Source organism: Dermacentor albipictus, chromosome 6 (genome assembly GCF_038994185.2).
Source record: "Dermacentor albipictus isolate Rhodes 1998 colony chromosome 6, USDA_Dalb.pri_finalv2, whole genome shotgun sequence".
Taxonomy (NCBI): domain Eukaryota; kingdom Metazoa; phylum Arthropoda; class Arachnida; order Ixodida; family Ixodidae; genus Dermacentor; species Dermacentor albipictus.
In genome coordinates, this window is record NC_091826.1 from 66,194,933 (window position 1) to 66,211,764 (window position 16,832).

At 44.1% G+C, this 16,832-nt stretch overlaps 1 long non-coding RNA gene across 1 annotated transcript; it reads left to right on the forward strand.

Annotated features, from left to right (window-relative positions):
- The first annotated feature begins 1,300 nt into the window (after window positions 1-1,300).
- Window positions 1,301-16,405, forward strand: LOC139046879 (uncharacterized). The gene is made up of 4 exons (XR_011506966.1): window positions 1,301-1,613; window positions 10,083-10,202; window positions 13,387-13,606; window positions 16,279-16,405. It is a non-coding gene; the product is annotated as an uncharacterized lncRNA (long non-coding RNA).
- The last annotated feature ends 427 nt before the right edge of the window (window positions 16,406-16,832 follow it).

The following is a 16,832-nucleotide window of genomic DNA, read 5'->3' on the forward strand; positions in this document are numbered from 1 at the left end:
ACACACACACACACACACACACACACACACACACACGAACGCACGCACGCGCGCATTATGTATATATGCTAGAACAGGCGCCAAGATAACGCCTGAACGTTAAAGGAAAACCCTAGGAAATTCCATCAGCACATTACGTATTCTAAGGCTCTGCGGTGCTCTGTTCCTGCCTCAGCTCCACTTTACCAGCACCGGTTTACTAATGCTTTACCATCAGTAAACACAGTTTACTGATGTAAACTGTGTTTACATCAGTAATATGAATTTAACAGCGCGGTTTTCTCCTTAATTGGGAGAAATAACTGCTGCGAGCAATGATCGCATCGGTACGCTCCCTACTTCATTCCATCACGTCAATATTTTCACTATATGACTCGGTCACTACACTGCATAAGCTTCAGGAGATAACCTGCGGCAGGCGTTACAGCGGGGCAAAATAAGACGTCACAGCAACAAAATAATATCTGGAAATTACGCCTGACACCACAACGCTTACCAAGTCATCCTTCCAGCCTCTCGGAAAATGCTGCTCGCCGGGGTCAGGATACACGTCAGCGCAATCAGCGTCACATTCCGATTCGCTGCTCTCAGACGACGAGGTAGACAAGGTTTGATGCGTGCTTTCCAATGGATGACAGTCTTCAGTTGCAGCGTCAATTGAAGGGAATGGTGCGATGTGGCCTGCGTCAGCGTCTGCTTCGTTTTCGCAGAAATTCTGTTCACTTGCATCAGTAGAACCCAGTTCACTGTCCAACGCGGCAGACGAAGCACCGACTGATGAACGTTTTTGAACCTATATTGAGCGTATGGGCACGTCGATGGACGGGTCCCATTAGTAATTTCCGAATTGTCTTCTCGGCGACATTATTCGTGAACGGCGCTGGGCCTTGCACGATTACTTTACGATAAAATCTAGAGCGCAACACCCAAGTAAAACATAGCGAACAGAGAATGCGGAGTACAGCGGAGTAGTCATACAATCACGTAGTAGTGCACCCGCTGGCTAGAAAACCTAAAGCGTTGCCAGACGGTCAACTGCCTCGACGCTCAATGACTCAACAGTGAAACGTTAGATCAGCGTATCCAAGAGGTAGGTCTGGAAAATGCATTTTATATTAGTAGGCAATAGTGTGTGGCTCACAGGGCCGCAAACATTTATTAAAGTTTTGTTTCAAGCTTTTGTTATGAGTTTGTTAAAAAATAATTTTAAGCCAAACACAGCCATATCTAAAAAGTGAGCAGGAAACACTGATACCATCTCTTTCGTTTGCGTTATAGTGAACTAGTTCACTATAGTTTGCGTCGTGTTTGCATTTTTCCGTCGCCATTTCGTACGTATTTTTGTTAGTTGCCTCCCGTCAAGTTGGTTCTTTATTTTATGTTCCGGCCTCGGCACGTGCGTTTGTTTGCTCGGACAGCTGGAGCGTAAGATGTCTCACGTCCTTGCGAAGTGAGTTGACGATAACAAGTGGGACGTGTATCCCGTGAATGCTTTGGCCGACACGGATGTGGCCTTCCGTCTCATATCGCAGCAGGGGTCAATTAAAGAAGTATTCAACTCATCATTTGGAAAGAAGGAGCGCCACCGGACCCGGCAGTACTCCTTGCCTTCGGTGAGTACATCTCGTGTTTTTTGACGCCTGTCCCTACTAAAGTAACATATTTAACAGGGAGAGGCGGGCTAGTTGGTGGTCGATATTGGAATGCATCATGTAACCGCGAAAACGACAACGGACGATGAAACATCCGCGCCTGTCCTGTGTGTTTCTTTCCTCGTCCGTTGTCGTTTGCGTGGTTACATGATGCATCCCAACTAAAGGCACGTTACACGGAACCTGTCTCAGAAAAGTTTATGCTCTGTCCAGGTTGCCGGTGTAGCGTGTTGCACGTACAATCAATTGATCACTAAGACACGAAAAAGAAAAAAAAATCTCATAGCGAATATGATCGACGCGACCAGTTTGTGTGCTAGACCTTGACATTTTTCATACGTATGCCCGAGCAGCGCAATGTAATACAGCCTAGCCACAAATTCGTGCCAGCTTGCCCGCTTATCAGTCATTCTGCTCGATATTTCAGCAAAGTTCTGACTGGTGTCGCATAAAAGTCGCGGGCCGCTTTTATCGTCGCGACAAGAGATTGGGGAATTTTTTACAAGCACTGCTCCCGGAGGGGACATGTAACCGGCAAACGAACGCTTCAGAAGAGCACTTGATATTATAACAAAAGTAGCGGCGCAGGTTCTCCAGGGCACCCAAGGGGTGCGGGAGGATCAAAGCTGGAAGCAGGGCGGCCCGTGAGTTGGGGCCGCGGAGGCCGAAGCGTTTCAGGGGCATTCACACTGTAAGGCATTCGTATTTCGAGCTGCCGGTCTTCTACAGGTGGATGGTCACGCATTTATGAAAAAGAAGTAATATTTATTTATTTACAATATCGCAAAGGCCCCAGTAAAGGGATTTTACATGAGGGGTGGGCTATTTACAAATGCATTAAGTGTTATATACAATTTTTTTTATTACTGTATTGAAGTCGGTGCTACTGGAGAGGAGCGCAACGTCAGAGGGAAGGTAATTCAAATCTTGCAATGTTTTGACAAAAAAAATGAAGAAAGATTCACAGTGGTTCGAGCAGATGGTGGGTATACAGCTGTTTCGTGATTGGTGCTGACTTGATGGCAGGAGTACAAGGTGACGTGTGATAAAACTTGAACAATAGGCACAGACGTGCTATTCTGCGGCGTGCTGAAAGACTTCCAAGGTTTGCACGAGATTTTAGTTCGGTGAGACTAGAATGGTATGAGCATTCTGAGAAAATGAATCTGGCTGCATGGTTCTGTACAGATTTTAGCATTTTATTAGGGTTACTTTGGTGAGGGTCCCAAACAGTACATGTGTATTCCAGTTTGGTCGGATTGTGTGATAGGCGAGAAGTAGGACAGAAGGATGTGGTAGATAAAGGTTACGATGTCAACAACCAAGAACGCGGTTAGCTTCATTAGTAGTGTGCATTGTATGAAAGGACCGTGTTAAATGTGATGACAAATGAACACCTACGTACTTGTACGCACTTACACATGAAATTGCGAAGTTATAGATCAAATAATTCAGTGATGAGTAATATTGCTGGCAATGAAAAGAAAGTAGTGATGTTTTATTTGTGTTTAGTGACATGAGCTACTCGTTGCACCAGATTTCGATCCGTTGAAAGTCAGACCGAAGGGAGTGAATGTCGGACAGGTTGTTAATTGGACGATATATGTAGCATGCAGTCATCTGCAAAAAGTGTGATGTTAGAAGAAATATCACTCGGTAAATTATTGATATATATTAGGAATAGTAGTGGGCCTAGGATCGTGCCCTGAGGCACGCCCAAGCTGACAGGAAGGTAGGCAGAAGACTGTTTATTGGCGCGCACGAATTGCTGGCGGTTCGTTAGAAAGTCACAAATCCATTCAAAAGCAAAAGAATTAACGCATGAAAGTTTTAGAAACGGGCGTTCATGAGGAACGTTATCAAATGCTTTCTCGAAGTCCCCCCCAAAAAAGGACACACACTCACACGATATATCTCACGTGCTCCTTTCTTCCGCATTCCAAAGAAAGCCTGCGAAATATAAAAAAATACCATGTGACGGGGCAATGGTGCACTGTTATTGTGTTGCTTGCTCTCAAGCATGCGATGGATGAAGACGTCGGCTGCAGCGAGACTGGCCCGTGACAGGGCGTTACGTCTGGTGTAGGTATCTGGGCGTGCGGCTTTTATCGCATGACGGCACAAATGCATGCTGCTGGCTGAGCGGTGCCGAAGCGATAAAGCATCTAAGGAGACGAAAGAGAACAAGAAGATAGCTTTATTTCTTTTTTATTCTTGAAATGGACACGAGCTGGCGGCCTGCCGATGGAGTGTAATGGGGTTGGGCGGGGAGGCGGCGTTAGGGCCAGAATGATTTTGCAGTGACCTTCAATCCAAAAAGTGCCTTTCGATTATAATGCGTGTTCGAAGAGGTCACCATCTCATAGGCACATTTTCCAAGCCGTTCTTGATCATGGTATCAGGGATGGAGTTGCAAACTTGTCTTACTTTTTCTTTCAGGTTCTCTGATGTTGTAGTTGGTGTCCGGTATACTTGATCCTTGATGTAGCCCCAGAGAAAGAAAGCAAGGGAGTTAAATCTGGCGACCATGCTGGCCAAGCAATGAGCCCATGCTGTCCAATACACTGCTGCGGGAATAATTCATGCAGCCATTTGCCAGCTTTGCTGCTGCCGTGTGCATGAGCACCATCATGCTGATACCAAATATCCTTGATCCTAGCCAATGGAACTCGGCAAAGAAAATCCTCAGGCGCCCCATCAAGGATGTCATTCATATGTTTCGCCTGTAAGCATGCTATTAAAAAACAGGGGGCCAATGATAGTGCCACCGTAAATTCCACACTACACGTTAACCGACCGCTGATATTGGTAATGTCTTCAAAACCCAGTGAGGGTTTTCGTTGCTCCAATAGTGAGTGTTGTGGATGTCCACGTGGGCATTACATGAGAAGGTAGCTTCATCAGTCCACAATGTTTTGTTGGCAAAGCCCGGCGGAAGATAATCTTCCACCTTGATTATAATCCAGTTTGCAAAGTGCTTTCGATTTTTGAAATAGCGGGGCTCCAACATCTGGTGCAGCTGCATGTGGTATGGATGAGGCTGCCTCTTCTTAAGTACTCTTCACATTGAATAATTTGGCACTCCAGCTTCAGCACCCACACTACGAGCACTTGCATGTGGGTCTGAAGAAAACTGACACAGTATCTATCTCCATGTCCTCGTCCAGGATTGAAGATTTATGTTGCTTCTTCGTAAAAGTCCCAGTCTGTCTCAGCGTTTCATATGCATGCGCAATCATCATTGAGCTCAGATACTTACCTGGATGCCAGTGTGGAAATAGCTAAAGTGCACGCCTTCTATGTCCACTTGACGCACCTAAAGCCAAAACCATATCCTCCCTTTCCTCATTGGAGTAAGCCATATCCACTGCTCAACGTTGGTCACAGCTGAATAGCGTTGCTGTAGAGAACACGCAGGGATATGTGTGCCTGAGGAGCTCTGGATATTGGGGGCGAGCTCCACCACTGGAAAAGCTCATGCCACCATCGGCGTGACGTGACATATGAGAGGTCACGTGGACACAGTGGCCGCATCGGCTGCATTGGAAGCACCGAAGCGAGCTGAAAATGAAAGTTAAGTGCCACCTGTGCTACTGTTCTGATTAAGTGGTGAGGCTTTACCGCTTGACAACATTTGAAAGTACTCTAATAGGTAGTGGCTGCCTTTGGAAGCGTGCAGCATGGTAGGCTGCTGCTCGGTGCCGTTGTGCCGGACGTATGCAGTGGAGCCTGGTGTCAGCCTTATTCACACGTAGTCACAGAACAAAGAGCCACATGAAGCTTGACTCGCGAAACTTAGAAGTGGCAGACAGCCATCACCTACAACTCCGGTATGCAGCAAACAGGTGCGAGGAAGATTTCTGCTATGGTGTCAGGACTGCGCGATGTTTGGTGAGTAGCAGAAAACGCACACCGAGACGCTTGCCCGCGCCCACTGCCTAGCTAATGTCATGACGGTTTTGGTCTATGAACTTGTTGACGCTAGATACTGGCAAGTTCACTGGAACGGAAAGGCATGGCATATGGTCACGATTGTGTTATGAATTATTGCACTGGATTACGACGAAGAAGCACAGGGAAATCGCACGCTGAGAAGACCGATAAGCATACAGTGCGATGCAACTTGAGAAATAATATTGGAACGTCCAAGAATTCAGAAGACAAAAGAAGATTTAATCGTTGCGATGGCACATCACAGTCACCGTAGGTGTCGAAATCTCTATCACAAAATTATTTTTGAACAGTTGTGATAGCGTCCATGCAACAAAGATTGCCATTGTACTGTAAAATGCTCATATGCTGCAGCCTAAAGCTCACGGCACGGTACGAAAACGCGCTCACTGCGAAAGCAAAACATTGTTCACAGACATGCATGCAGACGTGCAGTCGGTTGCTGCGAACCCGTGCGATCGCTGCATTGAGGCTTCATTCTGTTATGCCCCATTTGGTTACACAGACAGCCCACTATAAGAACATATTTCGCATAGTTTATTCGCAGCATTTGCCTACCTTTCACGCAATTAGGGAGACTCCATCCTGGCGACCGCGTGCAGTGGCGCTCACTGTACATATGTATTCGGCAAAGAGATAGCGTCTGTAAACAATTCTGTGCTTTCAGTTTCCCCAAGATTATTATATCGACAGTCAAAAACTTCCCTCGTTGTGAGAGTACTTACATAAATGTTGAGGAGGGCCGTCACGTGGTGTTTTTTTTAGCGCTGTAAGCGAAACCTATGAGGAGCGCGCCGCGTGATCTCATACTACGCAAGGGACGAGCTTCTGACAGATGGCGACTCCGTAAGTCCTCGCCCCCAACATTGCATTTCGCTGGAATTGGTTCAGACGAGGTACATAAGGTATGATCTACATCCGGTAAACTGGAACAGCCTGTGGGCGCACTCTTTCGGGGACTGACACGCTGGTGACGGTGCACAAGTGTGAAGCCAGATGCGGCCACCCGATACTGCGACCACAAAGTGATGTGCATCCGTGGGGTGCGAGATTAAAAAAAAAAAGTCTGGTAGACAGTAAGTGCGAGAAGGAGAGCAGACGGGGCCAGTATGGAAAGAGTTGTCTGAAGAATACATGTGTAATCTTCCTTGAATATAGCCAAGGTTTTTTTACCATTAGTTAGTTTTGTCCGCATGCGACTTATCCACTGTTATTCGAGCCCTAAGGTTTAAAGTTGTAGCATCATCGTTCAATTTGAAAACTTTTACAAGGTCATTTGTGTACAAAGGCAAAATTCCAGCAGCAGTAATTGCTTTCCACCATTCCCACGCACTTCGCCCTTCCCTTCTTTCAAGCAGAATCAAAATGCTGCTTTCATCTTTTCTCTTTTGTGGCCTTAGATGCTTTATCGCTTTGGCAACATTTGGCCAGCAGCATGCATTTGCACCGTCCTGCAATAACAGCCGCATGCCCGGATACCTACACCAGGCATAACACCCTCTTGCGGGCCAGTCTCATTGCAGCCGACACTGTTCATCCATCGCACGCATCAGAGCAGCACAATAACAGTGCACAAGTGCCCCACCACGTGGTATTTTTTCATATGTTGTGGGCTTTCTTTGGAACGCGGAAAAAGGGGCCATGTGAAATATACCGTGTTGGAAACAATTTATTGAGAGGTTTCTGTAAATGCTCTACAACTTTGCATCTCACACTTGGGGTCTGCAGCCAATACTTAAAAAGTTGATTAATTAAACATAAATAATCCGTTAGTTAAGGGGAAAATAAAAAAACAGCCTGAGTAACTCTAGAACAGTGCCAACATTATGAATTTGGCTCAACTTGCGTCCGGAGTGCCTTTCATTTTTAAAGCTTTGGCTCAAGCTATGTGGGACAAGCTGTATATATAGTACACGAGGGAGATTGAAAGGTTAGATGACATAGCTGGCTGTTCATTACACTATTACCAAAAAAGTTGTTTGTAAATTTAATAACTAACCCTCATTTATCACTAGTTCCGAATAAGCTCATTATGTAAACTAGGTTGGTACTTAACCAGACTTACTTAGTCAAGACAAGCATGGGCCGATTTTTGTAGCAATGCCTTTTCCCATGGAGGAAAGAAACAAAGTAGGAGGGCTTGACGTCACATTTTTGAAGAAGTGACTAGCGCAAGGGTGGACATGAGACAATGAGACACTAAAAAGAAGACAAGGACAAGCGCCTGTCCTTGTCGCCTTTTAGTGTCCACTCTTGCGCTAGTTACTTCACCATGGAATACCAACTAGCCCGGTCTCGCACCCCACATTTTTGAAGCCGGAAATGCAGCCATGTTGGTGTGCCATCTCCCTTTGTGCCTCCAATCAGCTCGCCAGAACAGTTAGGCACGAGCTTTGAACTTGCATTGCTATGAGCTGCCAGAAGTGTGTGCTGCTGATGCGCATCAGAACAATGCCTGTGAAACTTCTTGATCAGTTTTAGTGAAGCAGACGCAATCCTGTGCCCATCTGGGGCATGTTGAAGATGACAAAGACCTGCACCGCAAATACTTGAGTATGTCTGTTGCTGACACTTGCACTCACAGACCCAAAACATCTTTCAAGCTTACACACCTCGCTTCAAAGTCAGCTTGTCTTGCAAACATAATGTGCTGCGAGAAAGACGCGGGTCGAACAAGCTTATTTCACTTTTCAGAGGCCTAGCACAGCAGCGAGAGCTTAAGGGGCATGGTTGCTATGGCAAGGTTTTCATTTGGGGCACCATTACCAGTGCTGCATTGCGAAAAACAGCATGCGACTTCCGTCACACTACCTCCAACACGTCTGTGTTGGCTGGCGCCTCTCCTACGCTCTCCTTCCTCCATGCCTTTTCCCGATAACAATGCCTTTCAGTGCTCTTCGCTTTAGTGAGTGGTCAAGCGAGGCTGTGTATCGGGCGGAGCTTTAAAAGAGGCCACTCATAAATGCGAAAAGCACTGAAAGGCATTGGCATCGAGAAAAGGCATCGCTACAAAGTACTGGCCATGCTCGCCACTTCTTTCTGTATAAGTAAATACAAATAAAAATTGGCTCACAAATGTACAGGACTTGACACAGCATAAGAATTGGGGATAAGAGTTAATGGAGAATAGCTTAGTAACTTGCGAATCGCTGATGATATTGCCTTGCTTCGGAACTCGGGGGACCAATTGCAATGTATGCTCACTGACCTGGACAGGCAAAGCAGAAGGGTGGGTCTAAAAATTAATCTGCAGAAAACTAATGCTCAACAGTCTCGGAAGAGAACAGTAGTTTACGATAAGAAGCGAGGTACTGGAAGTGGTAAGGGAATACATCTACTTAGGGCAGGCAGTGACCGTGGATCCGGATCATGAGACTGAAACAATCAGAAGAATAAGAATGGGCTAGGGTGCGTTTGGCAGGCATTTTCAGATCGTGAACAGCAGGTTGCCATTATCCCTCAAGAGAAAAGTGTGTAACAGCTGTGTCTTACCAGTACCCATCTACGGGACAGAAACCTGGAGGCTTATGAAAAGGGTTCTCCTTAAATTGAGGACGACGCAATGAGCTATGGAAAGAAGAATGATGGGTGTAACATTAAGGGGGATAAGAGAGCAAGTTGGGTGAGGGAACAAGCACAAGTTAATTACATCTTAGTTGAAATCAAGAAAGAAATGGGCCTGGCCAGGGCATGTAATGAGGCGGGAAGATAACTGATGGTCATTAAGGGTTACGGACTGGATTCAAATAGAAAGGAAGCGTAGCAGGGAGCAGCAGAAAGTTAGGTGGGCGGATGAGAGTAAGAAGTTCGCAGGGACAACATGGCCACAATTAGCACATGACCGGGGTAGTTGGAGAAGTATGGGAGAGGCGTTTGCCCCACAGTGGGCGTAGCCAGGCTGATGATGATGACGCAAGTGATCATTGTTAGCATTGTGTTCAGTGGGGCTGGTTGGTTCATGTTTAGAATAAAGACAGGGACAGCACATCATGGAGTACAGGACAGCGCTCTGTGCTGTGCTCTTTACTCGCTCGCCCTGTGTTGCGCTGTTCCTGTTTTTATTCTAAAGGGATCATTGTCTGTGTTTATATATTTTTAAATAAGGTTTCCATTGAAACCGTTCAACGGTGTGGAGTAAACAAAAATATCGGGACATCTGAACATTCGAATATTATTCGTCAAACAACCATGCAGGCTGACTGATCACTGGTTGTCCAGTTTTAATCTTTGAATAAGTTGGGAATCAAGCAACCGAATAACTGGTATTGCCAAAGGCCTGATTTAATGGTGCTTTTATAGTTTGTCAACTACCATTGGCAATATTGAATTAAGGCGTGTTTGTAAGAAGGCATTATGTTGATAACTTCGATGACAGTCTGCGAAAATGCACTGCCCACAGATAATTTTCGTGCGCGTGATACTGCTAAACCAATTGTTCTTGTATGTTTTTAAAAAAATAGATGCTTTCTTTTATTTCAGATATCAACCCATGCAGCACCTGTACTGTTCAGGTAAAGGCACTTCAAGAAGAAAATCGGGAATTAAAAGATGAAGTGGAACATATGAAGCGGATGGCAGAAAAACACGATTACATTTATGGTAAAAAGCCTTTAAACATATGTTGCCACAACATTGTACAGTCAGCAGCTGTCCTAACCTTGGTGCTTGACCACTTGCCATTGCTTTTGAAAAAGTTGAAGACCCTTCAAAATAAGAAAGTTAATTTTATGAAACATGTTTTTCAACGGAAAGGTTTTTGCTTCCGTTATTACCATGTGAACTTGGTCACAAAGTGCCAAACTATGTCATAAAAGGCGCTGGAAAGAACACTCTTCCTTTCCTATGAAAGCAAAACAAAATTTTTCAGGTAAATGAAGAGAAGGAAGTTTTACACCATAATGCATTCGTCGATTATCAGCCATTTCTAACATTTTTATAGGCCATTGAAAGGCAGTAAAATGGCCTGTATTTAGGATTTTTTCCAGTAAAAGCTTAAATTTTGCATCAGGCAAATGGTAAGGACCTGTACAATGCTGAAAAAAAAAATGCTTGGACGGAATATGGTACAATAGTGTACACATGTGACGACCACTCAAAAATGCTGATACGGTGTGCTAATTTAACAATGAATTGAAAAAAAATATGCAAACACTGCCTCTTGTGATAGCTCATTGTATTGTTATTAAACTGAGAAAGCTTTGTTAGAATAATTTTTTGCTTAAAGGGAGAAAAAAGGATATTGAAGTGCTATTCCACCGATCTCAAAATGTACAATACATCTTCTCACTTCAGGAAGCCTCTTGGCGCCAAAGACGGAATGCATGGATACGAGCGCTCCTGTGCCAATAAATAGAGGTTAGTCTAAACGGATTTTAAGGTAATTGCTTCATTGCTAGGGTGGTTATGAGCCTCTTCAGTCAAGCAGGGCTGCTAGATTACTTGTGTTTACCAGCATGTCACTGTCTGCTAATTTCCTGCTTGGTGCCCTTACACAGCATTGGGCAGTGCATTGATACCGACGTATTTGCTACCCGACTACTTGTGCCAGTCTAGTTAGAATTGGGCAGAATGCAATAAATAAAATAATAATAATTATTGCAGATTCTCGTAAATATCAAACGAGTAAGTTGGTGGGAATGAGCTGCCCAGTATTGTGTAAGGATGATGAGCCGGCCGTTAGTAGACAGCGACATGCTACTAAATACACGTAATCTAGCAGCTCTGCTTGACCGAAGAGGCTCGTAACCACCCCAGTACTGAAGGAATCAACATAAAATCAGTTTGCGTTACCCTTATGGCACAGTAACGCTCGTGTTTAGTACTACAGGCTCAATATATAACAAGAGATCAAAGGACGAGAGAAAAGAAATAAAATGTGCATGCATCCGCTAGCACAAAAACTTGGAAAAGGACAGCAGAAGCACAATGAGATAAACAAAGTGGCGAGTGATTGCTTTTTCATTCTGCGTAACTTGTGCATTTATCCACTTCCAGTTTCATTTCACATGCTGCCATGGCTCAGTGGCTGCATTTTGACTGTGGTGCAATCCAAAAGCACCTGTCTGTTGTGATATACTAAAGAACCATAAGTGATTGCTTTCATAATTTCATAACCAATTTATTTTGCAGAAGCACCCAAATTAGTCAAAACGACCTAAAGCTGCACTTGGCAAAATTGTAAATCAAGCCAAACAAACAGTTGGACCTTTTGTTGCTTGCCCAAAGGTGCATATATCTATCATATCTTCTGTCTTAGCTAGCTAATATAAATGCATGAAATGGTACTGTCAGAAAAATGAATTTTTCGCACTATCCTTAAACTTGTTCTCTGCAAGCTCCATGTCTCTTCAAGTCAAAGGCAGGAACATGCACATTGGTATAGCAATGCATCATCAGAAATTGCTGTTTATTTAAAAAGGTAGTAAGCAGGATGACCTCTCATTGATAGGCTGCATTTTTCATATCAATTTTGTCGGTGAAAGCACACATTAGGGTTGATGCCTGAGGAAACTTGTCACTGTCTTCACTGTAATTATGCATTTATGTTTCTGGCTAGAAATGTCATTTATAGTCCTAATATAATGTGTGCTGTGTAGCATCCATGTCTGAACCTGTTCTTACTATTGCCAAAAAGCACTCGTCCTGTCTCCCTTTCTCATCCGTGTTTTCTTCGATGAATTCATAACAGTGAGCTTGCGTTCAAATCCTTTTAAGCCACTGATAACTTACACCATCACCAGACAGTAACTTTAATGTCATGAGCTTGTACAATTTCACTTGATGGAGGTCACTTTGGTGTTACATGACAAAAAAGTGTCACCTGATATTGAGGGCTATGGTGCTTATCAGAGTAGTATGCACTTGAGCTTTTCCTGTGCTTTATGCTGTGTGTAGATATCATGAATGGATATGAAAGTGCCAGAAAAACCAAACTTGCCTCCGGTGGGGGCCGAACCCACAACCTCTTCACTACAAATTGCATTACCGCGGCAACTGTTCCAACTTCTAGATTCTTGGGTATTTTGTTTATGTGTAACCGTGGGTGTGTTAGCCAGTTCTATTCATGCCAATCCATTGGATATGGACCATCTTTTTGGCCAATGGTGACGCATATGTGAACTTTATGAGCAGGCAGCTGACCAATAAACTCTTGTATGCTATTTGAAGGCATCAAACCTGCCTGATTCAAGACCCTCATTATGAAATTAAAGACAAAGGGAACTGAGGGGCCCAATTTTGTTATACACAATCATGTGAAACCAACAGATAATAAGCCAAATAAAGCATAAAGGAAGTTATCTGTATTTTTTTACTTAAGTGTAGAAATGATAAAGCAAAATGATAGTCGATGAAAAACAACTTGCTGCTGTAAGTCATGTCAGTAACTGCTGCAGGTTACCGCATTGTTTCTCTCCTTTAAACTTAGCTACTTGTTCCTAGATGTGTCACCCGCTGTGGTTGCTTAGTGGCTATGGTGTTGGGCTGCTAAGCATGAGGTCGCGGGATTGAATCCCGGCCACAGCGGCTGCATTTCAATAAAGACAAAATGGAAAAGCGCCAGTGTACTTAGATACAGATGCACGTTAAAAACCCCAGGTGGTCCAGATTATTCAGGAGTCCCCCACTACAGTGTGCCTCATAATCAGATCGTGGTTATGGCATGTAAAACAGCATAATTTAATTTTTTGTTAGGTATGTCATTGCCAGCAAATTCTGAATCTTACTCTGCAAAAGGTTATGGGCTATACAGCTCCCACATGATATTTTTTTTTCATGTTCCCAGGTGGACATTGGGGCCGGTGTGAGTGTTGAACAAGGCACCCTAGAGAAGCTATGCTGAGCATGCGAAAGTGGCCTTGGCAAATTTGCCAGGGCTCTTTTGTGGAATGTATTCACCCCTGAGGAGCTACGGGACGAACCGCTCCTGGGTGAGAAGAGCAACGTGCACTTAAACCAGCCATTCAAGGAGGCCTTGGACCCTATTCGTATCCGAGCTGTGATTGGTATGTACGTCAGTCCTAGTGGTACAACTCCAAATTCCAGTCTTGGAACATTATTTTAAAAATTCGCATCTCCTCGTGCGTTACTTAGCAAGAGATATGCGCCAGCACAGCAATATTAGCTTTTAGTTTGACTGGTCAAGCTCGGCACCACCAGGTAGCTGGACTGTACAGAGCGATCAGGCCACTCACGGACGTCTAGGCTAAAAGCTCCTTATCACAGCAATAGTAGCATGGAGAGGATTTAGTGTACGCCTCCACCTATCCATCAAAATCTCCAAATCTTGCCTGTGGTTAACAGAAAACCAAACACGCTTGGCATTGCGACAGAATGCTCGCAACACATGCTGCTTCGACAGCTCGCTTGGGATCGACTGCCAGTCAGCTGGCGGAGAAGTTTGAGAGGCTTGGTGCGCTGGCTCAAGACAACTAAAAGGAGATGACAGGATGTCCCATCACGATGCAGAGCCAGTGAAGGCGGAGCTTAGCCTGGCGAATGAGTTGGAGAAAAAGCATGGCTATGGAGGTGGGTAACTTGTAATTGGCTAAAGTTCTCTTAAAGGGCCCCTGAAACAGTTCAGACAAATTTTGTAGACGCGTAGGATACAACTAAAGTTAATCATTCACACCACAATTTGTGTGAAGCCTTGCGTATTAAGAGAGCCACTGACGATTACAAGTTACCCTCCTCCGTAGCCATGCGTTTTCTCCTCAACTCGTTTGCCAAGTGATCTGGGCTAAGCTCCGCCTTCACTGGCTCTCCGTCAGGACGGCACGTCGTGCCGTCTACTTCCAGTTCTCTAGGACCGAGTGCGCGAAGCCTCTCCAACCTCTCCACCAGTTGCTTGGCAGTCGACCCCAAGCGAGAGCTATCGAAGCAGAGTGCATTCTGAGCAGTCTGTTGCAACGCCGAATGTGTCTGGCATTCCGGTAACCACAGCTGAGCAGACTGATTGGTCTGCACGGTCTAGCCACATGTTGGTGCAGAGCTTAACGAGCCAAACAACGAGCTAATATTGCTCTGTCTCGGCGTAAAACAATTTAAGCATTTACAAAAGCATGTTAACGATTACGCTCGTGCAAAATATTTACACCAGCAGCAAGGAAGAATACACTTTGTTACTGTTACTGTTTTTGGTCAAGCTCTGTGCCATCAGGTGGCTGCGCCGTGCAGTTTGCGCTTCTGCTCATCCTGTGAAACGGCACAGTCAAACGGCCAGGCCCTGTCTCCTTGTGCTTGCATTTACACAAATACCGGACTCGCGAAACACTATTGTGGTTTTTAGTAATCCTCCGGTGTAAAGTGACGGCTGCAAACGTGCAAATCCTGGCGCCGATTCGATATCGACAGTCCGATGCACTGCATCCACTTCGCTCGTCTGCTGCCTTGCAGAGGGACATGGTGTCGCTGCTTGACATTGCCAGTTACTACGTTTTCAGCCTTCAACGTAACAAAGGTGAATCGTGTTTCTTGCGAAAGGACTGAGACCGACAATGACTGCGGAGCTCTCGTAAAAATGGAGCACGTTGCAACACAAGCAGACGACACTTGCTGTGCGCCAAAAGTGTAGTGACAAATTTTTCTTGTGCATTCTCTTTCTGTTACTTTCTTTTTATAGAAACAAATTAACTAACATTCCAACTATTAAGAACAACATTGGTTCACCATAAAGTTAAAAAAATTATTGATGAAGCGCGCTGGGCGGCCAGTCAGATAGCTTGCCCTACCAGCATCATTAGGACAGTTTACATCAAATGGTTAGCTGCGGCTGAAAATTCAGCCGAGTGGTGTGCTGTGATCGGCAGCAATGTAAATTTTTGAAATCTTATAATAAATTATGTGCTTTAACCGGAGCACTTACATGTGTCAAATAATGATCAGAAGGACCTATCCTCTAATGGCTCAGTATGTTTGTACAGAATCATCAAAATCATTTCGGGGTCCCTCTAATGTAAGATGCTTTACACAGATTGTTGTGCGAATGTTTTACTGTAGCTGTGCCCCACGTGCCTACAAAATTTGTCCGGACCATTTCGGGAACACATAAGTGTGTCTTAGCAACAAGGCTGTATGTCAACGCTTATTAGCCTTCATAAGCTGTGATACTTTAGTGTTGCTATCATTGCTTCCACTTTTGGGTGAAGCTTCAACTGTTTTTGTCATTGAAATTCATTTTTTCTGATTGCCCGATAATTTGATAAGGTTTACGCACCCTTTTGGGTAAGAGAAATTTGCTGTGAGGATAAATGAATTTATAAAAGGTCAAATTTTCATTCAACGAAATTTTTATACAACGAAGTAAAGTGCTGGTTTTACTGGCTTCGTTATAGAGGATTACCTGTACGTGCAAATGAATTATATAAAATTCCAATGAATAGCTGCTAACACACTGACCTGTTCTTTATGCATGCCAAAGAGCTTGGTGCCAGTACTGAGATGTTTATCTTCATTCTGCCTCTGCTCTTTACAATATTGTGGTGCACACTTGATAACTGCAGACCGTGGCTCAAAGTACACAACGTAGCTAAATTACTCTGTGATGATGTTTTATGACTGACACTAGCAGTGTGGCCTGCACTTAAACATAGCATAAGGCTTCAATTTGTTATTATTTTATTAGACAGCTAGAAAATCCTGTATGCATCGGTAATCTTATGCTGTATTTCTTTTCCAGACTACACATGCTCCAAGTTTCCCTCTGCCAGCCTCTCCTACATAAAGAACATCATCTCCTCAGTACTGGCAAGAGAAATGAAAAAGCCTGAAGCTCAATAAATTTGTGGGCTATTGTATAAAAGGAATGATTCACATACTTTTTGTTAATCACGAAGTTGTTTCTTTTCATGACACCACAGGGAAAGAGGCCTTGCAATGGAAAGCTAGAAAATGCACCTTGAAGATGTCCCGAGGCCAAGCCATGCCTCAATGGCGAATATCAACATTAGTTAATTTCATGTTGCATTGCACCTTAAAATCCATAAATTTAATATTGCATTGCACTTTACAATCCATAAACTTAATGTTGCATTCCACTTGAAAATCCATAAACTTATTGTTGCATTCCACTTGAAAATCCATAAACTTATTGTTGCATTCCATTTTACAATCCATAAACTTAATGTTGTATTCCACATTACATTTCATGGAAATACAATTGTTCGTCCATGGGAATTCCATGGAAAGTCAAGGCAATAACTGGTAAATGAAATTACAATGGTTTCACGGTGG